Genomic DNA, 23,792 nt, shown 5'->3' on the forward strand with positions numbered 1-23,792 from the left:
TTCTCTGCATCAGTAGCCAGTAGCATTACTGCTTGATGCTCAGTCTGAGCCCCTTGTCATTAGACGTGCCAGTTGTACATGAAAGCATTTGTGAAAGCTGGCCAGGAACCTATCTAACCCAGGTGCTTAACACCTACCATTGACTGGCATAATTTACTCATCCAACTTAATTTTGAGTTCTGTTTGATTTTACAGCAAGGTCATTGATGTCAAATATTTATCTATTTCTTCTCATGATATTTGCCTATCTCGCACAAAGAATTTTTTAAGTTACCCCTGGATCTCCTTCTTATAGAATAACTGGCCCTGCTCATTGCATATTTCTCTGTTTGAACTTATTTGCCAGTAATCTTGCTTTATTTCCAAATTTGTAATATTTTTGTTGAACACACCTCACCTTGTATTCTACTTCCTCTAGGGTCCATTCTAGCCTGCTCCTTTTTCTTTTCTTGCCACCATACCTTTTTATACACCCCACTATTTGATACATATTCCTCTCAACACCACCTTTAATCCTTCCCAAACTATATTCATTTCTGTTCCCTAAGCATCACTAAACCTTACATATTTGAGCCTCCTTCACCACCTTGGTGTCCTTAAGCAGATTCAGTTCCAAAAGGTCCGTCCCTGGGTCTTAAATCTGTAGTCAAATACCCACCTTTCCTGTAGCAATGCTCTTCATTGGCTCAGATTTCTTTCTAGCTGAAATATTAAGGTAAGCAACTGAACCACCAAATTACTCAAATTGGTGGGGATTTATGCTGATTATCACTGTGCCCAGTTAGAGCTCCAGTTTCAGCCATTCATCCCCAGTGCTGATATCACTTAAGTACATAAGTATTGCCACACTGGGACAGACCAAAGGTCCATCAAGCCCAGTGTCTTGTTTCCAACAGTGGCCAATCTAGGTCACAAATACCTGGCTAGATCCCAAAAAAGTTCAATACATTTTATGCTGCTTATCCCAGAAATAAGCAGTGGATTTTCCCCAAGTCATTTTATTTATTGTTTATTTATTGTATTTGTATCCCACGTTTTCCCCACCTCTTAGCAGGCTCAATGTGGCTTACAATATATCATGGATAATGGAAATAGCAAGAGATATACATTTGGTTTTACAGAAGGATTTTGGGTTACATGGTCATGAAGTACAAAATAGTGGCATTACAGAAGACATTGACAGACATTAGGAATATGAGATAGTAGTATTATAGAAGACATTATCAGACATTAGGAATAGAATATATTGGTGTAAGAGAGACATTGTGAAACAATGGACGTGTTACGACGTTTGTAGGTATATTTGGAGATATTACATATTTTATTCTTTGTGGTATATCTTTTCAAAGAGATGAGTCTTAAGTAGTTTACGGAAGTTAGTCAGTTCATAGGTTGCCTTCAAATAGCGTGGTAGTGCGTTCCAGAGTTGCGTGCTCATATATAAGGTGGAGGCGTGTGTTAAATTGTATTTCAGACCTTTGCAGTTGGGGAAATGAAGATTAAGGAATGTTCGAGAGGATTTTTTTGCATTCCTGGGTGGCAGGTCTATTAGGTCTGACATGTAGGCTGGGGCATCTCCATGGATAATTTTATGAACGAGGGTGCATATTTTGAACGTGATTCGTTCTTTCAGTGGGAGCCAGTGCAGTTTCTCTCTTAGGGGCTTTGCACTTTCATATTTTGGTTTTCCGAATATTAGTCTGGCCACTGTGTTCTGGGCTGTTTGGAGTTTTTTCAGTATATGTTCTTTACAGCCGGCATAGAGTGAGTTGCAATAATCCAGATGACTGAGTACCAATGATTGTACCAGATTGCGAAAGACGATCCTTGGAAAAAATGGGCTTATTCTTTTTAGTTTCCACATTGAGTGAAACATCTTTTTGGTTGTGTTTTTCACATGATTCTCAAGTGTTAGATGCCGATCAATGGTGACTCCAAGAATCTTTAGGGTATCCGAGATTGGTAGATTTAGTTTTGGTGTGTTGACGGTGGTAAATTTGTCTTTGTTATGTTGCGAGGTGAGTACTAGGCATTGGGTTTTTTCCGCATTCAGTTTCAGCTGAAATGCGTCTGCCCAAGAATGCATAATATGTAAACTTTGGTTGATTTCGTTGGGAATTTTATTTAGGTCTTGTTTGAATGGGATGAAGATCGTTACGTCGTCAGCGTATATATATGGGTTGAGGTTTTGCATCGATAGTAGTTTGGCTAAGGGTGTCATCATTAGGTTGAATATGGTCGGTGAGAGGGGGGATCCCTGTGGAACTCTGCATTCAGGTGTCCAAGAGGCTGATGTAATCGAATTTGCTGTGACTTGATATGAGAGTGTAGTTAGGAACCCCTTAAACCAATTGAGAACTTTACCTCCGATACTGAAGTATTCGAGGATGTGTAATAAAATTCCATGATCAACCATGTTGAAGGCGCTTGACATGTCGAATTGTAGAAGTAGTATATTGTTGCCAGTTGCTATCATTTGTTTGAATTTGGTCATGAGCGTGACTAGTACGTTTTCGGTACTGTGGTTAGAGCGAAATCCTAACTGGGAGTCGTGTAGTAATGAGAACTTGTATAGGTAATCTGTGAGTTGTTTGGTCACCAACCCTTCCATTATTTTAGTAATTAAGGGAATGGATGCAACTGGTCTATAGTTAGTTAAATCGTTAGCATTTTTCTTTGCATCTTTAGGTATGGGGGTGAGTAAAATGTTTCCTTTCTCACTTGGGAAGAGTCCATTTTGTAACATAAAGTTCACGTGGTTCGTTAGGTCTATTATGAATTGTTGAGGGGCTGATTTCATAAGGTTATTTGGACATATTTTAATAATGGTCTATGGACTTTTCCTTTACGAAGCAGTCCAAACCTTTTTTAAAACCCAGTAAGCTAGCCACCTTTACCACATTCTCTGGCAACAAATTCCAGAGTTTAATTACATGTTGAGTGAAGAAAAATTGTCTCCGATTCGTTTTAAATTTACTACTTTGTAGCTTCATTGCATGCCCCCTAGTTCTAGTATTTTTGGAAAGAGTAAACAAACGATTTATGTCTACCCATTCCACTCATTATTTTATAGACCTCTATCATATCTCCCCTCAGCCATCTTTTCTCCAAGCTGAAGAACCCTAGGAGCTTTAGCCTTTCCTCACAGGGATATTGTCCCATCCCCTTTATCATTTTCATCACCCTTTTCTCTACCTTTTCTAATTCCACTATATCTTTTTTGAAATACATTGACCAGAATTGAAGACTATTCGATGTGCGGTTGCCCCATGGAGCGATACAAAGGCATTATAATGTTCTCATTTTTGTTTTCCATTCCTTTCCTAATAATACCTAACATTCTATTTGCTTTCATAGCCGCCGCAGCACACTGAGCAGAGGATTTCAACGTATCATCAATGACGACGCCTAGATCCCTTTTTTCGTCGGTGACTCCTAACATGGAACCTTGAATTATGTAGCTGTAATTCGGGGTCCTCTTTCCCACATGCATCACTTTGCACTTGCTCACATACGTCTCCACAGGAGACATATGTGTTAGGCGGTGAGAGTCTGATATGTACTGACGGGGAGAGGGATCTTGGGGTGATAGTATCTGAGGATCTGAAGGCGATGAAACAGTGTGACAAGGCGGTGGCCATTGCTAGAAGGTTGCTAGGCTGTATAGAGAGAGGTGTGACCAGCAGAAGAAAGGAGGTGTTGATGCCCCTGTATATGTCGTTGGTGAAGCCCCACCTGGAGTACTGTGTTCACTTTTGGAGGCCGTATCTTGCTAAGGATGTAAAAAGAATTGAAGCGGTGCAAAGAAAAGCTACAAAAATGGTATTGAATTTGTGTTACAAGACGTATGAGGAGAAACTTGCTGACCAGAACATGTATACCCTGGAGGAAAGGAGAAACAGGGGTGATATGACACAGACATTCAAATATTTGGAAGGTATTAATCTGCAAACAAACCTTTTCCGTAGATGGGAAGGCGGTAGAACTAGAGGACATGAAATGAGATTGAAGGGGGGCAGACTCAAGAAAAATGTCAGGAAGTAGTTTTTCACGGAGAGAGTGGTGGATACTTGGAATGCCCTCCCGTGGGAGGTGGTGGAGATGAAAATGGTAACAGAATTAAAAAATGCATGGGATAAACATAAAGGAATCCTGTTCAGAAGGAATGGATCCTCAGAAGCTTAGCGGAGATTAGGTGGCAGAACCGGTGGTGGAAGGTGGGGCTAGTGCTGGTCAGACTTCTACGGTCTGTGCCCTGAAAATGGCAGATACAAATCAAGGTTAGGTATACACATAAAGTAGCACATATGAGTTTATCTTGTTGGGCAGACTGGATGGACCGTACAGGTCTTTCTCTGCCGTCATCTACTATGTTACTATGTAAACGTCATGAACCATTTGGACGCCCAGTCTCATAAGGTCCTCTTGTAATTTTTCACAATCCTCTCGCGATTTAATAACTTTGAGTAACTTTGTGTCATCTGCAAATATAATTACCTCACTAGTTACTCCCATCTCTATATCATTTATAAATATGATAAAAAGCAACGGTCCCAGCACAGACCCCTGGGGAACTCCACTATCTACCCTTCTCCATTGAGAATACTGACCATTTAACCCTACTCTCTGTTTTCTATCTTTTAACCAGTTTTTAATCCAGAATAGGACACTACCTCCTATCCCATGACTCTCCAATTTCTTCTGGAGTATTTCATGAGGTACTTTGTCAAATGCCTTTTGAGAATCCAGATACACGTTTGTTCACCCCTTCAAAGAAATGTAATAGATTAAAGAGGCAAGATTTCCCTTCACTAAATCCATGTTGGCTTTGTCTCATTAATCCATGCTTTTGAATATGTTCTGTAATTTTGTTCCTCCCCATAAAGCATATTTTACATGCAGAAAAGAGCTCTTATAAAACTGTACAATGGTATTCACAGGGCTTTTTTTATCAGGCAGGATGCACCAGTCTACATCAGAGGGGGTGAGACTGGCAGATGCTGAATGTGCATTTCTGTCTCAGATCCAGGAAGACAGTGGCAGCAAGAGCATTAAAAAATAATAAAGGAAAGAAAAGTAAGGGGAGATACTTGACCAAGCTGGGGGAGTCACTGGGCCAAGATGGGAGTGAACAGAGGGAGAAGTGAGTGGAGAATTGAGATGGAGATGTTGGATGGGGCAAGGGAAGAAACACGGAAATTCTAGACATAGTGGGAGGGGTGAAAGTAAAGAGGGTAAAGTGTTGGACAGCGAGAAGAGAAAGTAAAAGAGGGAGAGATTCTACATGGCAGGAAGGCAAGTAGCAAAGATAGCAGAATTAATAAACATGGTAGAAGGAAAGAGAGGGAGAGATTATGGGTGGGTGGGGAATGAGGTGAAGATGCCTGACATGGAGGGAGGAAGTGAAGATGTTGGCCAAGATGTTGGCCTTGATTAGGAGGAGGGAATACAAGGGGAGATGCTGGACAAGGATGGGGATGGGAAGAGAGTTGGAAATGTTGGGTAGGGAAGTGAAAAGGTAAGATGGAGAGATTCTGATGGGCAGGAGGTGGGAAGGGAAGAGAGAGATAGGTGAAGCTAGACATAGATTGGGGGAGGGGCGAGAGTGGGGAGATGCTAGACATGGATAGGGCTTCTTGGTGTTCCCAATTCAGTTATATTTTGCACATTTCTGTTTCTAATTTGTGGTTACTAATTTTGCATTTGATGAGGCTCTATTCATGCATATGTGACCAAGGTGAGGTAGTCTGCTGATATGCAATTTCTCTGTAGATAATCCTGCTTGTCCTATTTTATTTTATTTATTTATTTTCCAAACTTCTATACTGCTTAAAACTAAGCGGTTTACAAAATACAGACAAAATATACATTAAATACAAATTACAAATAAACATGAAATTACAAATAACCTCTCCCCCCCCCCCCCCAAAAAAAAAAAAAAAAACCTACACACTGCTAATAATACAACATACTGTTACAAACAGTATAAGCTGCTTTGGTTCTAGTATCTGGTGTAATATTTGCAATACTGCCTTTTCATATACTCTGCGACTGGAAGAAGGGGGTTCAATTACTGTGGGGCAGAGAGCCACAGTCAGTAACTCCACCATCTAAAGCTGGCCCTGTACTAGGGTACCGACACCTTTTTTTCCTATGAAAAAAGCAAAGTGTATACATATAAAAAAGTACACATGCAAAAAGAGTGCATCTGTTTTTATACAATCTGCATGTGGGTGTCCCCAGGGGTATAGATTGAGTGCAACTGGACCATAGTTGGAATGTATATGCATATTTAAAAAAATATGTGCACACACAAACACATTTGCACCTCCTTCAGAGTAGATATAAATGTTGTGTGAGAGTGTGGGTGATGCTGGAGCTGGTACTGCCTACCTATTTTATGAAGGCATATAGGTACAAAATAGACCTAACAAAAGCTCCTTTTTCCAATTTTGAAACAGGTGCCCTATTTAAAACTACCCACATAGTGGAGTTCTATGTCACTTTCTTTTTCGTGTGCAAAAATTCAATTCCATGTATGTGAGATTAAGATTTCAAGAAAAAAAGGAGCTTGTTACTGCATTGGCCGGGAATCGAACCCGGGCCTCCCGCGTGGCAGGCGAGAATTCTACCACTGAACCACCAATGCTTCTGCTGCTACCAATTTTGCAAACAGCTGTCTAAATTCTTGCTTTGAGGCCCATACTCAATTATGCTTATAGCTTGCCACATCAACAGCAGGGGTTGAGTTTCAGAGACAGAGTTCTCTGTCAGAAAATAATTTAAAAAAAGGGAGATATAGACATACAAAAAGAAACAGAAGGAAATATAATACAGGGAGGAAAAACAGAATTACTAACCTAAGAGAGAAAGAAAAAAGAGAATAAAGATCAGAAATGATCAACAAGAAACATTTTAAATTAGTGTTGAAATTAAGCATATCTACCCCCTTCTCACGTACAAACATGAAATAAGGAATGTAACTAAAATAGGTTCAGAAACTATTATTTAAATATTCTTCTGAGAAATAACATTGATACCCTTACATTATTTCAATTTCCCTCTCATCTCTCACCTGATCCATTTGCTTTGCCATAATTTCTGAATTTAACACACATGGAGGGGCATTTCTGATATGACATCTAAATCCGATTTTGGACACTTTGTGGAAAACATCCAAAAATCCAGTACCTAACATGGCCATTTAAACATCCTACTTTCTGTTTTGAAATTGGCCATTTGCTAAATGTTTTTGTGCACAGTGCATCTATCTATAGGGACCATTTTCGGGGGGAAAAAAGTCCAAGGGAAAACCACACAAATACAAGCCATTGGGATGTATGGGGGGTCAGCATTCTTAGTATGTTTGGGAAGCTTGCCAGGTGCCCTTGGCCTGGATTGGCCACTGTCGTGGACAGGATGCTGGGCTCGATGGACCCTTGGTCTTTTCCCAGTGTGGCATTACTTTTGTACTTATGTACTTATTGTAGGCTGACCACACAGACATTCTAGCAGAGCAGTGGAGCACCCTAGGGGATGCTGCAGTGGACTTCACATAAAAGGTCCCAAGTTCATATCTTGCCATTGCTCCCTTATATTGTATATTGAGTCCTCCAAAACCCACCAAAAACCTATTGTACCCAACTGTACACCACTAGAATAGCCCTTATGGCTGCAGGTGTCACCTATATGTGGGTAAAGTAGGTTTTTGGTGGGTTTTGGAAGGCTTACACTTTCCACCACAAGTTTACCAGTTAGAGTGAGATATGGGCCTGGGTCCCCTTCTCCACAGTGTACTGCAGCGACTACTAGGCTACTGCAGGGATCTGCTTGCTGCTCTAATAGGACTGGCCATAACATCTCAAGCCTGGTATGTAGTGTTTCTTTCACATCTTTGGGGGGTGGGAGGAGGTCAGTGACTACTGGGGGAATAAGGGGAGTTTGCCTTAATCCCTCCAGTGGTCATCTGTTTATTTAGGGCACCTTTTTGTGACATAGTTGTGATTGAAACAGGTCTAGACCAAAATGTCTAATTTTTAGCCCTGGATGTTTTTGCTTCATTCCATTATGGCAGAAAAATGTCTAAGTTTTGGGAACGCCCAAATCTCGCTCCCTTATAACTTGGATGCACTGCATACAAACTGCACAGAAAACCATGTTAAAAATGGGTTTTGAAAGTAGCTATTTAGATATTTTCGCAAAAAAAAGGTCTATCTGCTGCTCTGTGCCACTTTTTGGAATGTAACTTAAATGGAAGACATGAGAATAATTCTTCTCTATGACAATGCATTTGCAGTCCCGTAAAGGCCTGTACTGTAAAGGGATGCCTATATTCAGACACCTAAGGGCCCTTTTACTAAGGCGCATAGGCACCTACTTGTGTCAAATGCGCATCAAATTGGAACTACCGCCCAGCTACCACGTGCCCCGGCAATAATTCCATTTTTGACACGTGTCCAAAACATGCAGTAGAAATTTCCTACTGCGTGGTGGCTTACCCGGTGGTAATCGGCAGTGTATGCATGCTGACGATTACCGCCCGGTTAACGCGTGAGACCTTACCGCTAAGTCAATGGACGGCAGTAAGATCTCAGGCCAAAAATGGATGTGCGCTGGTTTTAATTTTGCCACATGTCCATTTTCATCCCCCCCCCCCCCCCAAAAGGCCTTTTTTGCAGACATGCTGAAAAATGGACCTGCGTGCGTCCAAAACATGCGCCTATACCAGCGTAGGCCATTTTTTGGTGTGCCTTAGTAAAAGGGCCCCCTAATTTGCTTTATACTCATAGAATATTAGCACAGCAACACATAGCTGTATATATAATTTAGGAGCAACAATTTAACACCAGTCATAGTGCTGGTGTAAATCCTCACTCCTAGACTGTATTCAATAATTTATGCATGTAACTGTTCACCCCTCCTATGATGTGTCCAGACTACGCCCAAGTGTACACCCACCTTCAAAACTATGCACCATCATTTTTAGGAGCCGTTTTATAGAACATTGTTGTTTAGGCACATACCTGAATATATACATGCATATAATGCTGGAATTCTAGTCATTTTGCATGTTCATAGTGCCTAAATGTTGGCACCCACTTTATACAGTAACCCCTATCATGCCTATCTTTTCATCAACAATCTTAGGACTCTGTTTACTAAGCCGCACTAGAAGCGCGTTAGCGTTTTTATCATGCGCTAACCATGGAGACGCCCATAATATTCCTATGGGTGTCTACATGGTTATCGTGCGCTAATTTTTAGCACGCGCTAAAACCGCTAGTGCACCTTAGTAAACAGGGCCCTAAGATATCACTTATATCAATTATTCCTTTCTTGTGCCATGTTTCTAACACAGGATACTCCACACTAGGAGGAAAATCAGGATTATTTTGATTTATTAACGTTTAAAGAGGACTAACATGGCTACTTTATCTTAAATTAAAATACATTTGTTTTCTAATTTTGTTGTCCAGCCATTTAATTTTTCTAATCATGTTGATCCGTCTTTACATAAGTACATAAGTAATGCCACACTGGGAAAAGATCAAGGGTCCATCGAGCCCAGCATCCTGTCCATGACAGCGGCCAATCCAGGCCAAGGGCACCTGGCAAGCTTCCCAAACGTACGAACATTCTATACATGTTATTCCTGGAATTGTGGATTTTTCCCAAGTCCATTTAGTAGCGGTTTATGGACTTGTCCTTTAGGAAACCGTCTAACCCCTTTTTAAACTCTGCCTAGCTAACCGCCTTCACCACGTTCTCTGGCAACAAATTCCAGAGTTTAATTACGCATTGGGTGAAGAAAGATTTTCTCTGATTTGTTTTAAATTTACTACACTGTAGTTTCATCGCATGCCCCCTAGTCCTAGTATTTTTGGAAAGCGTGAACAGACGCTTCACATCCACCTGTTCCACTCCACCCATTATTTTATATACCTCTATCATGTCTCCCCTCAGTCATCTCTTCTCCAAGCTGAAAAGCCCTAGCCTCCTTAGTCTTTCTTCATAGGGAAGTCGTCCCATCCCCGCTATCATTTTAGTCGCCCTTTGTTGCACCTTTTCCAATTCCACTATATCTTTCTTGAGATGCGGCGACCAGAATTGAACAAAATATTCAAGGTGCGGTCGCACCATGGAGCGATATAACGGCATTATAACATCCTCACACCTGTTTTCCATACCTTTCCTAATAATACCCAACATTCTATTCGTTTTCCGAGTCGCAGCAGCACACTGAGCAGAAGGTTTCAGTGTATTATCGACGACGACGACACCCAGATCCTTTCTTGGTCTGTAACTCCTAATGCAGAACCTTGCATGACGTAGCTATAATTCGGGTTCTTTTTTCCACATGCATCACCTTGCACTTGCTCACATTAAACGTCATCTGCCATCTAGCCGCCCAGTCTCCCAGTCTCATAAGGTCCTTCTGTAATTTTTCACAATCCTGTCGCGAGTTAACGACTTTGAATAACTTTGTGTCATCAGCAAATTTAATTACCTTGCTAGTTACTCCCATCTCTAAATCATTTATAAATATATTAAAAAGCAGCGGTCCTAGCACAGACCCCCGAGGAACCCCACTAACTACCCTTCTCCATTGTGAATACTGCCCATTTAACCCCACTCTCTGTTTCCTATCCTTCAACCAGTTTTTAATCCACAATAGGACTTTTCCTCCTATCCCATGACCCTATCCCAGTAATGCCATACTGGGAAAAGACCAAAGGCCCATCGAGCCCAGCATCCTGTCCCCGACAGCAGCCAATCCAGGTCAAGGGCACCTGGCAGCTTCCCAAATGTACAAACATTCTATACATGTTATTCCCTAAATTGTGGATTTTTCCAAGTCCATTTAGTAGCGGTCTATGGATTCTGATTTCCTCTATTTTCTCTTAACTCTCATTCCAGGGTGTCCTGTCTATTTAAATAGAGAAATAACTAAATTCCTGGTACTATAAATCTCACACTCAAACACGTCTTATCCCAGTTTCACAACTGATAAACTGTCTATCCTATAGATATAAAATTAAAATTCTAGGAGTTGTTTTTGACCAACATCTTTCCTTCGAAGACCAAGCTTATGTAAGATGTTCGACAATGTGGAGATTAAAAAGAGTAAGAATTTACTTTAACAAGAACTCATTCAGATTACTAGTTTAAATACTGACACTTTCACAATTGGATTATTGTAATGCAATATATGTAGGAAGCAAAGAATGTATACATAAATTGCTTCAGAAAGCACAAAATAAAGCAGCACAATTAATTTATGTAACACCAAAATTTAATAAGACCACTCTTTTACTTACTGCATTACATTGGCTTCCAATCAGAGGTTAAACTATGTTTAAAACATGCAAAGTGATATTAAATATTTTGTTTGGTATGGCACCAGACTATATGACGAGCCTAATTGTCCTGTCGGCGAGAAATGCAAAGCCAACATCATGAGAACATTTGCTGTTACGTTTATCTAGTTTTAAAAATGTAACGTACAAGACTGTTTATACAGCTGGATTTGGTTATCTAGGATCCAAATGATGGAATCTCATTCCAAAAGAAATCAGAAGCATAAGCATCTTCTATTTCGAAAAGCTTTAAAAACTTATGTTTAAAAAATATTTCTCTATGTAATCATTAATGTAGAAATCTCATTCCAATATATGTATACTGTTATATTCACTGTTTTATTGTAAGTCACATTTAACCGAAATTTGCTTTTTGGATAATGTGGGATGTAAGAAGAAATTAATTTATAATTTTTCTCTCTCTTGCTGTCTTCATCTCCTCCACTGCATCAATTTCTGTCACTTATCTATTTCTTTCAGCTTTCTTCCCATTTGTCTGCCTCTGTTTACATATGTCATTCACTCCTATTATCCAGTCTTCAATCAACCTGTTTTTATTGTGTCTACCTGAGAAGTTCTGAGAAAAGAGGACATTCCTCTGGGTGAGTGAACATTATTTTGCTCTGTGTTTTGGTAACTGAGGGGTCCTTTAACCAAGCTGCGGGAAAAAGGGCCCTGTGCTAGCGGCAGAGGCCAATATTTTTTCCCACGCGCCAGGACCCTTTTTACTGCAGTGGGTAAAAAGACCCCAGACACACATGGCCATGTGGCAGGGAGCCCTTACCGCCACCCATTGAGGTGGCAATAAGGGCTCCCATGCTAACCCGAAGAGCAAGCAGTAAGCCCACACTGGGCTTACCACCACTCTGTTAAAGGGCCTCTTAAAAATTGAAGTTTAAAAGAGAAAATATAGGTTATTGATAAAGACAGAATAAAAAAAATCTAACTTTATTAACTAGCCTTTTCCCCATAGTTTTAAATCTTGAACTTTCTGACACTGCATTAACAGCCTGTAGAAGGCACAGCAGGGTCTAGTTCAGTCTAGGAGAGAAAAGATAATAATAGAAGAATAGAAGCATGCATTATTAACTAGTTTCCTTAGTGTACAACCCTTTTCCCCATAGTTTTTAAACTGAAACTTTCTATGCAGGTAGAAACTTAACAGCCAAGAGCATTAAAAAGAATAGCAACAAGACTCAACTTTGTCCTAAAAGATATTTTCTGTTCTTTGGCCGCTGAAAAGGTAGCACTGCTACTGACCTGAATTAGGTATTAATTAAGGTGTGAGGAAGTAGAATAGTTGATTACTGGGTTAGCTTCAAGGAGTCTGTTTGAAGAAGTCCCCTTAGAATCAAAACTACATATAGAGGAAAGGCCCCACTTAACTTTCTTTCTGAGAAGTTCTGAGAGAAGAGGACATTTCTCTGGGTAAGTGAACATTATTTTGCTTTGTGTTTTGGTTAAGTTAAAGATTGGGGTTTAAAAGAGGAATTGTAGGTTATTGATATTTGAAAAAGTGAAGTTGGAAGTAATCCTGTAGCCAGATAGATAGAGCAGCTTTTGGTATCTTTCAAAGATATCACCAAAACAGGGAAGATAAGGCATCCTGATAGTGATGTTGCAATAAAGACCATAGTAGACCAGGAGGGGCATAATCGAACGGGACGCCCAAGTTGATGTCCCCGCGAAGGGGTGGGGAAACCCGTATTATCGAAACAAGATGTGCGTCCATCTTTCGTTTCGATAATACGGTCGGAGACGCCCAAATCTCAACATTTAGGTCAACCTTATAAGTAGTGCCATACTGGGAAAGACCAAAGGTCCATCTAGCCCAGCATCCTGTCACCGACAGTGGCCAATCCAGGTCAAGGGCACCTGGCACGCTCCCTAAACGTAAAAACATTCCAGACAAGTTATACCTAAAAATGCGGAATTTTTCCAAGTCCATTTAATAGCGGTCTATGGACTTGTCCTTTAGGAATCTATCTAACCCCTTTTTAAACTCCGTCAAGCTAACCACCCGTACCACGTTCTCCGGCAACGAATTCCAGAGTCTAATTACACGTTGGGTGAAGAAAAATTTTCTCCGATTCGTTTTAAATTTACCACACTGTAGCTTCAACTCATGCCCTCTAGTCCTAGTATTTTTGGATAGCGTGAACAGTCGCTTCACATCCACCCGATCCATTCCACTCATTATTTTATACACTTCTATCATATCTCCCCTCAGCCGTCTCTTCTCCAAGCTGAAAAGCCCTAGCCTTCTCAGCCTCTCTTCATAGGAAAGTCGTCCCATCCCCACTATCATTTTCGTCGCCCTTCGCTGTACCTTTTCCAATTCTACTATATCTTTTTTGAGATACGGAGACCAGTACTGAACACAATACTCCAGGTGCGGTCGCACCATGGAGCGATACAACGGCATTATAACATCCGCACACCTGGACTCCATACCCTTCCTAATAACACCCAACATTCTATTCGCTTTCCTAGCCGCAGCAGCACACTGAGCAGAAGGTTTCAGCGTATCATCGACGACGACACCCAGATCCCTTTCTTGATCCGTAACTCCTAACGTGGAACCTTGCAAGACGTAGCTATAATTCGGGTTCCTCTTACCCACATGCATCACTTTGCACTTATCAACATTGAACTTCATCTGCCACTTAGAGATGGGAATAACTAGTGAGGTAGTTAATTTGCTGATGACACAAAGTTATTCAAAGTTGTTAAATCGCAACAGAATTGTTAAAAATTACAAGAGGACTTTATGAGACGGAGACTAGGCATCCAAATGGCAGGTGACACTTAATGTGAGCAAGTGCAAAGTGATGCTTGTGGGAAAGAGGAACCCGAACTACAGCTATTTGATGCAAGGTTCCATATTAGGAGTCACCGACCAGGAAAAGAATCTAAGTGTTCTTGTTGACGATATGTTGAAAAGCTCTGCTCAGTGTGCAGCGGTGGCTAAGAAAGCAAACAGAATGTTAGGCCTAGGAGCCAACTTTTCAGAATTAGTGTGGGTGCTAAGCCCAATGGAAATAACCCCTCCCTGGACACATACAAGGAATTCTCTGAATACTGGGGGTGTGCTCAGGCATCCACAGAGCCAGCTCCTATGATTAGGTATTATTAGGAAATGAATGGAAAACAAAAATGAGGATGTTATAATGCCTTTGTATCACTCTATGGTGTGACCACATCTTGAATACTGTGTGCAATTCTGCTCACCACATCTCAAAAAAGATACAGTGGAATTAGAAAGGTGATGAAAATGATAAAAGGGATGGGATGACTTCCCTATGAGGAAAGGCTGAAGCAGTTAGGGCTCTTCAGCTTAGAGATGAGACAGCTGAGGGGGAGATATGGTACAGGTCTATAAAATATTGATTGGAATGGAACGGGTAGACGTGAATCGTTTGCTTACTTTTTCCAAAAATACTAGGACTAGGGGCACGCAATGAAGCTACAAAGTAGTAAATTTAAAAAACAAATTGGAGAAATTATTTCTTCACTCAACGAGTAATTAAACTCTGGCATTCGTTGCCAGAGAATTTAGTAAAAGCAGTTAGCTTAGCTGGGTTTAAAAGGTTTAGATATCTTCCTAAAAGAAAAGTCCATAAGCCATTATTAAGATGGACTTGGGAAACTCCACTGCTTATTTCTAGGATAAGCAGCATAAAATGTATTGTACTGTTTTGGGATCTTGCCAGGTACTTGTGACCTGGATTGGCCACTGTTGGAAACAGGATACTGGGCTTGATGGACCTTCGGTCTGTCCCAGTATGGCAACGCTTATGTTCTTAATTTACCATCTCTCTCCCTCATCCTAGCCCTTCAATTCTCTTTCTTCTTATTCCACATTTTTCTTGCATCTTACCCCTACAGTCAGCATCTCCTCCTCTCTCTCTTTCTTTCCCCCTTCCATCCAGCATCTCCCTCGTCTCTCTTCTTCCATCCAGCTCTCTTTTCTGTTCCTTTGAGCAACTCCTCTCTCTTCTGCCCTAGCAATCCAAAGGGGCTCAGTTTTACTTGTGTTCAGGCAAAGTTTGCTGTTTTTAGCCCATTCTTGAATTGCTGTGAAACAGGTAATCAGTTTATTTTGGGATGTAGGTAAGTCTGGTTCAATGAGTATGAACTGCTCGTCATCCACGTAGCTATGGAACTGAATTAGCTTGGCTAGAGGCTTGAGATAACGTAACAATATGGCTTGTATTCCGCCAATACCTTTCGGTTCGAAGCAGATTCCAGTAAAAAGAAGTTTTCATCATATTGATATTGAACAGAGTATGTGTCAGTATAGATCAATCTGTGGTATCCTACAGGACATTTCCCACGGTGGCAATGATGTGGTGCCACACAGTATGGCCTGTTGCCTATCTGATAGACAGGATCTGAACCAACCAAGTACTGTGACACTGATAACTTGTTTCTGCCAGTTGGGCTAGCATGATATTGTGGTCCGCAGTGTCAAAAGATGTTGAGAAACCCAGCAGTACTAACACTGAGGTAAATCCTTTGTCTCAGCTTCTGTGAAGATCATCTAGTTGGGATACGAAGACCGTCTCCATTTCATAACTGGGTTTTCAATAGAAATCAAACAAAATAAAACATGGAAAAGAAAATAAGATGATACCGTTTTTATTGGACATAACTTAATACATTTCTTGATTAGCTTTCGAAGGTTGCCCTTCTTCGTCAGATCGGAAATAAGCAAATCTGCTAGCTGACAGTGTATATAAGTGAAAACATTCAAGCATTACTATGACAGTCTGACAGGGTGGGAGGATGGGGGTGGGTAGGAGGTATGCATGGGGACATCAAATCATATCATTGATATTCTAACAGGATGGGTGTGGATAGGTGAGGGGTGGGGTGATCAACAGAGACATACAGCTTTATGGTTTATAATGGGCTAGGAACCCCAGATCCTTGTTAAGTCCTTTCTGTTGGGTGTTAAAATATTCCATCATTCTGACTTCAAAGGTCTTACGTTCTTGTATGGTTTTAAAGTTACCTTTCAGGATTCTCACTGTGAAGTCACTGGTACAGTGTCCTGGTCCTGTAAAATGTTGGCCAACAGGTGTGGGAGACCTACTGGTACCAGCATTGTTCATGTGATGTCTATGTAAATTGAATCTTGTCTTAAGCATCTGGCCTGTTTCTCCAATATAGCATCCTTCGTTACATGTTTTACACTGAATGATATATACCACATTGGAAGATGAGCAAGACACCACAGACTTTCTGAATAAATTGAAAACTATCAAGCAACTACCACCTAACACCCTTCTGGTCACGATGGATGTAGAATCACTATACAGCAACATTCCACATGCGGATGGCATAGCTGCATGTGGAAGACTCCTAAAAAAATCCACACTGGACCATTAACGAAGGATGCTATATTGGAGAAACAGGCCAGATGCTTAAGACAAGATTCAATTTACATAGACATCACATGAACAATGCTGGTGCCAGTAGGGCTCCCACACCTGTTGGTCAACATTTTACAGGACCAGGACACTGTACCAGTAACATCACAGTGAGAATCCTGAAAGGTAACTTTAAAACCATACAAGAACGTAAGACCTTTGAAGTCAGAATGATTGAATATTTTAACACCCAACAGAAAGGACTTAACAAGGATCTGGGGTTCCTAGCCCATTATAAACCATAAAGCTGTATGTCTCTGTTGATCACCCCACCCCTCACCTATCCACACCCATCCTGTTAGAATATCAATGATATGCTTTGATGTCCCCATGCATACCTCCTACCCACCCCCATCCTCCCACCCTGTCAGACTGTCATAGTAATGCTTGAATGTTTTCACTTATATACACTGTCAGCTAGCACATTTGCTTATTTCCGATTTGACGAAGAAGGACAACCTTCAAAAGCTAATCAAGAAATGTATTAAGTTATGTCCAATAAAAAAGGTATCATCTTATTTTCTTTTCCATGTTTTATTTTGTTTGATTTCTATTGATAACCTTAAGAGTGGACTAACACGGCTACCACACTCCTATAACTGGGTCTGAATCTAGACTGACATGGTCCTAGCCAGTTTCTGTCTTCTAGCCAATTGCTGAGTTGAGCACAGACAGTTTGTTCTATAAGGTTTCCTAGAAATGGGATGTTAGATATTGTCTCGGTAAAGGTTGGTCTTTTTTTTTCTTTTTTACTACAGCGTATCTCTGAAGAGGTGGACTGTTTCATTGGTAATTGTTATTCCTACTCATAGTGGGCTATGTATTACAATAACAAAATAACCTAGCTACTATGCAGGTAGTTTTCTATCAGAGATTTTGGTGGTTTATTCTTTCAGCTGACTGTGATGTATAGGCATAGTGTAGAGAAATTTGATAAGATCTGGGATCTGTTCTTAGCATGGACAGAAAATAACTGAGGGCATAAACAAAATAACTATACAAGCACCTGAGGGTCATGACAGGTGAAGCTTCTTCTCATCATTGCTGTATATGTTCTGCTTTAGATGAGGAAGTTGTTTTTATATCATCTTATAAAATATATTAATATTACTGTTACAATTGGAACTGATTTATGACCCAAAAGGAAGATACTAACAGGGGAACTGGGGGGGGGGGGGGGGGGGGGGGGGGAATTAGGGCTCTGTGTTATAAAAATGAATGAAAATTGATGATCTACTAAAAGCACAAATTAAGTACCGAAAAAATCTTCATAGTGTTATACATGTGTAGAAACAGAGCATCTATTTTTGTGATCTGCACCTCTGTGTTCCAAGGGGCGAGATTGAGCAGAGCTGAGGCAGAGTTGTGTTACACATTCATATTTTATAAACTACACATTTACATATATAAACTTGCACCTTCCTCAGAGCAGGTGTAAATTTTTATTTGAGGAGTTTTGGCCACTGTTGGGTTTGTTCTGCATGCCTATTTTATAAAGGCATGCATGCCTTGACAAAATAGGTTCAAATAGTGCCTTTTTCCAATTTTGACAGATGTGCCCTATGTAAAACTACCCTCTTAGTAAGTTCTCTGTCACATTTTATTTCATGTGAAAAAGTTCAATTCCATGCATGTAAGTGAGATTAAGAATCCAAGTAAAAAAAAGAGCTTGCTATTGCATTGGCCGGGAATCGAACCCGGGCCTCCCGCGTGGCAGGCGAGAATTCTACCACTGAACCACCAATGCTCCAGCTGTTAGCTTTTTTGCAAACAACTTTCTAAATTCTTGCTTGAGGCCCATGCTTAACTGTATGCTTACAGTTTGCCACATCAGCAGCAGGGGTTGAGTTTCAGGAACAGAGAAGAGTTCTCTGTCAGAAAATTAGAAAAACAGAGGGAGATATAGACATACAAAAGAGACAGAAGAAAGCAAAACACAGGGAGGAAAACAACAGATTTACTAAGTTCGGGGAGAAAGATAAAATGAGAACAAAGAGCAGAAATTATCAACCAGAAATATTTTTAGTTAATATTGAAATTAAGCAAATCTGCCCTAGGGGGATATGCAGATATTGCCCTCTCATGTACAAACACCAGGAACATGAAATACTGAATATAAGTAAAATAGGTTTCATAAATCATTAATTAATAATCTTATGAAAAATAACATTGGTACCCTTCCATTAATCCAATCCACTGAGTTGTCTGTCAGAAAATTAGAAAAGCAGAGGGAGATATAGACATACAAAAAGACAGAGAAGGAAGCAAAACACAGAGAGGAAAAACAACAGATTTACTAAGTTCAGGGAGAAAGATAAAAAGAGACCAAAGAGCAGAAATGATCAACTAGAAATATTTTTAATTAGTGTTAGTATTTAAATTAAGGAGATCTGCCCTAGGGGAATATGAACATATTGTTCTCTAACGTACAAACACCAGGAACATGAAGTATGGAATATAAGTAAATTAGGTTTCATAAACCATTGAAATATTCTTATGAGAAATAACATTAGTACCCTTCCATTATTTCAATTTCCCCCTCTTCTCTGACTTGCTGCCTTCATTTTGACATAATTTCTGAATGTAACACACTGAGGCTCATTTTCAAAGCACACAGGCTTTCAAAGTTACGTGGAGGGGTATTTTCAATATGACGTCTAAGTCCAACTTTGGACGTTTTTCTAATAACGTCCCAATTCAAATGAGGAATATAGCCATTTTCAAAACAGAAAAACATCTTATCTTTTTTTTTTTTTTTCCGAAAACGGCTATTTGCTAGATGTTTTTGTGCTCTGTATGTTTATATTTTTAATCCATTTTTGGAAAAAAAAAAGTCCAAGTGAAAAATGCACAAAATCAAGCCATTAGGACGTAGGAGGAGCCAGCATTCTTAGCAGACTGGCCACACAGACATCCCAGGAGAGCAATGGGGCACCCTAGGGGACACTTCTCTGGACTTCATAGAAATGCTCCCAGGTACTCATCTCACTGTTGTTTACTTATCTTGTTTGCTGAGCATCCCAAAACCCACCACCCCCCAACTGTACACCACTATAATAGCCCTTATGGGTGAAGGGAGCACCTATATGTGGGTACAATGAGTTTCTGGTGAGTTTTGGGGGGCTCACAGTTTCCACATGTAACAAGTAGGGGGAAGTACGGACCTGGGTCCACCTGTTCACAGTGCACTGCACCCACCACTAGACTGCTCCAGGGATTTGCATGCTACTCAAATGGACCTGAGTATTACATCTGAGGCTGGCACAGAGGCTGGTATGTAATGTTTTAATCACATTTTTTGGGGGTGGGGGTGGGAGGGGGGGTCAGTGACCACTCAGTGAGAAAAGGTCATCCCCAATTCCCTGAAGTGGTCACCTGGTCATATATATACTTTGTTCTATGTAATCAGAATGCTTTGTCAGTTCTACTTTTGTTATATTGTGAGTCACATTGAACTTGAATTCTATTTGAAATAATGTGGGATATAAATGTCATAAATAAATAAATCTGCAAAAATGAGAAATACATCAATTAAAGGCTTCATGAAGTATCAAAGATTTCCAGCAGTGGGAAAGAAGAAGCTGTGCTGAAAGAAGACAACTAGACTCAGATCACGAGAGCCTACAAGATGAATACCATGATTCCACCTGCCCTCAAGAACTGGTGTGTAGCCATGGAACTGGAGGAGGTAAGAGCATCACTGGGAGAGGAGCAGCTGAAGTTCAAAATTCCCAAAGTTGCTGGATCAGTGACTACAAGGAGGCGAAAGGTAGTGGTGGTTAGCAGTTCCCTTCTGAGGGGTACAGAGACATCCATCTGCAGACCAGACATAATGTCCTGAGAAGTGTGCTGTCTGCCAGGTGCCAGAATTCAAGATGCTATGGAGAGCTTGCCGAGATTCATCCATGTTGGTAGAAATGATACTGCTAGGTACCTCTCTGAACATATCAAAAGTGACTTCATGGCTCTGGGACAGGTGATGAAGATGACGGGTGCACAGGTGCTGTTCTCCTCAATCCTTTACATTCAGGGTAAAGGCCAAGGCAGAGAAGCTCGTATCCTGGAGATGAATATGTAGCTGTGCGGATGGTGTTGTCGAGAGTATTTTGGTTTCCTGGACTATGGGATGATTTTCCAAGGGCTGCTGAGCAGAGAAGACGTCCATCTATCAAAGAAGGGAAGAAGTGCCTTCAGCAGCAGACTGGCTAACCTATTGAAAAGGGCTTTGAACTAGAATCTTTGGGGCTGGGTGATCAAAGCCCTAAGGTAAGAATAAGCCTTCAGGTAAGTGAAGCATTAAATACCTGTACAAAAATGGGTGAAAGGAGCAACATCTGGAAAGCAGTATATACTAATGCCCGTAGTATGGGAAATAAGGTTTTAGATCTAGAAGCTGTGATAGACAAGGCTGATTTGGATTTGGTGGCGATCACAGAGACATAGTTCACAGACAACCATGACTGGGATATAGTTATACCGGGCTATAATCTGTTCAGGAAAGAGAAGGTAGGAAGAAAGGGGGGGGGGGGGGGGAAGTGGCATTATATGCAGGGCTGGCTCTACCTATGGACCACGTGAAGCACTGGCCCAGGGCGCTGCTGATAAAGGGTGCCAAAATCTTGGTCTAGCATCTCTCCCTCCCTCTTCCCTTCCCTTTGTCCCTCTGCCTACAGTTCAGTATCCACAGCATAGGAGGGAGGGAAGAGAGAAGTAGAGATGATGAACTGGGATTTTTATGTCCTTTTTCATCAGTGTCAGGAGGAGGGGACTTCAGAGGAGGAAATACTGGATCACCTGCAGGAGGAAGAGAGTAGAAAGAGAGATACTGGACTGTGGGCGGGGGGGGGGGGGGGGGGGTACCAGTATAAAAGTTGGCTCAGAATGCCAAGTCACTTGAGCTGGTCCTGATTATATGTTAAAGATAATATTAAAACCACACAATTATAGGATCTACAGGGTAAGTAAGAGGAACTGCGGGTCAAACTGGAAAGAGGGAATGGAAAATGTGTTTACATTAGTATGATATACAGGCCTACTTCACAGACTAAAGAAATGGGCAGAGATTTAATTGAAGATATTCAAAGTATAGCTGTGAAAGGGGAAGTACTACTAATAGGTGATTTAATATTCCAGATATTGATTGCAGCATAGGAGCCAACTTTTGAAAATTATTGGGGGTTCTCAACTTGGCACAAATTACTAGGTCTATATAAAGGAAATTAAAGCATGATGGGTTGTGAATACAACTAGTCAGGTTGTCTTTAAATGAGGAGCACAGCAGGGGGTAGCACTGCAAGTCCCACCAGTCTCTCTTGCTCCCCAACCCCAACTCATCTCCACAGTTTACCACCCTACTCCCAGCCCATCTACACCACACTCATGCTATGCCTACCTGTCTACCCTGGCCCATCTATAAAACCCCCTCTCAGCCAGTCTTCAATAGTGCCTCTTCCCTACCTAACCTGTGCACACCGTATGCTTTCTTTTCTCTCAGACCATCCTCACTTCTTTCCTCAGTCCCTTACCACCTTAATTTCTTCTTCCTCGGTCCTCCTCTCACCTTCTTCTGTTTTTCCCTCACTTCTTTTTCCCAATGTAGTTTGACTTTTGTTTTGGGGTAAGGTGCTTAATAACCCATTCTATACTTCTGTGCCCGCTACTTCTTCCTGATTGATTGATTTTGTTAATTCATTCATTCATGGCTTGATATGCCGCTTTAACTGACAGACAGGTCAGAGATGCTCCACCACCTGCATGTACAAACCTTGGAAGCTGAGCAATTAGTTGCTCCACACAGCCCCTAGGGCCACATTTGCATGTTCTGCTTCCAGATCACATGCTGAGCAGGAAATCAATGAACTCACTGTGTGACAGCCTAGCAGTTACAGAGTAAGTGTTGACTTGGGAAGCTGACTCTAATGCTTTCTGCAAAAATGGAAACTGACACCTCATTTGGTGATAACAGCTTTGGCACAATCCCCCCTCCTTTATTAGTGACTCCAGCACAACATTCCTCTTACTTTCTCTTTTAACCAAACATTCCCTTCTTTCTCCGCCATTCTCTGCCCTGTACTTTTATCCCGCCCACTCCCTTCTTTCCCTGGCCCATATGATGTGGAAGGATATGGAGGTGACATACCACTCTAGCAGTACCCCCTCATTAATGGTGCCCTGCATAGCCACACAAGACACACACTCCAAAAGTTAGTCTGGAGTAGAGCTGTGCTGGTAGTGAGAATGGCCAGGGCTTAGTAGATGAGCCAAGAGGGAAGCCAAACCAAGAAACACGTATTGGAGGGCAGTGAACCCCTTACCCCTTCCAAACGCCACCATCATCCCTGTAACCTCTTCCTGCTGATGGCCCTATTTCTTTGGGATAATGAGCCCACTTAGTCCTACACCACTTTCTCCAATAATTTGTAACAGGGGAATGACTTATTTTTGTTAAAAAAGGGAGATGGTGTTACTCTCTATTCCCCTTTCAATATGAGACTTGCACAATCCCCTCCTGCTCCCCCATGTCCTTCCAGTAAAATAACACATTAATTCTGGTGACTACAGAGCTGGAGGAGGCGGGCAAAATATAGCTATTGCCTTGATCCATCCCAGCTGGCACAGAAATCTTTATTGAAAGCTTAAACAATTTTCCAACCTTTGTAGCAGTAGTTTAACTTCAGTCCTTTGTCTCTACTTGATCTTAGTTGTCTGTCCTCACGTTCCTTCTTTTAAGGATTCTCTTCCAGTTTTCCTCCATGTATATTTGTCTCTCCATGGTTTCTCTCTACAGCTTCTCTCATCTCACTTTCTTCTAGGCTTACTCCCTCCTCCAATTTTCTCCCTTTTCTCACCTTTATGTCTGTTCGCTCTATCATGATCCCCCCTTTTCCTCAGTCACTTGTTTCCCAGTTCTTCACAGCAACTCTCCATCTCTTTCAGCTCCTCTTCAGTCTACAGCTTGTGTCTCCTCTGTCTGCTGTTCTTCCTCTCTTCTAGATCATGT

The 23,792-nt window shown here is 41.1% G+C and overlaps 1 protein-coding gene and 2 non-coding genes across 3 annotated transcripts in view; all 3 read right to left on the reverse strand.

Moving 5' to 3' along the window:
• The window catches only part of FCSK (fucose kinase), a 394,768-nt gene that overhangs the window by 76,117 nt on the left and 294,859 nt on the right, over nt 1-23,792 (reverse strand).
• TRNAG-GCC lies at nt 6,579-6,649 on the reverse strand. Its single transcript has one exon. It is a non-coding gene; the product is annotated as a tRNA-Gly (tRNA).
• On the reverse strand, nt 18,469-18,539 carry TRNAG-GCC. Its single transcript has one exon. It is a non-coding gene; the product is annotated as a tRNA-Gly (tRNA).

This window comes from Microcaecilia unicolor, chromosome 5, assembly GCF_901765095.1.
Source record: "Microcaecilia unicolor chromosome 5, aMicUni1.1, whole genome shotgun sequence".
NCBI lineage: Eukaryota > Metazoa > Chordata > Amphibia > Gymnophiona > Siphonopidae > Microcaecilia > Microcaecilia unicolor.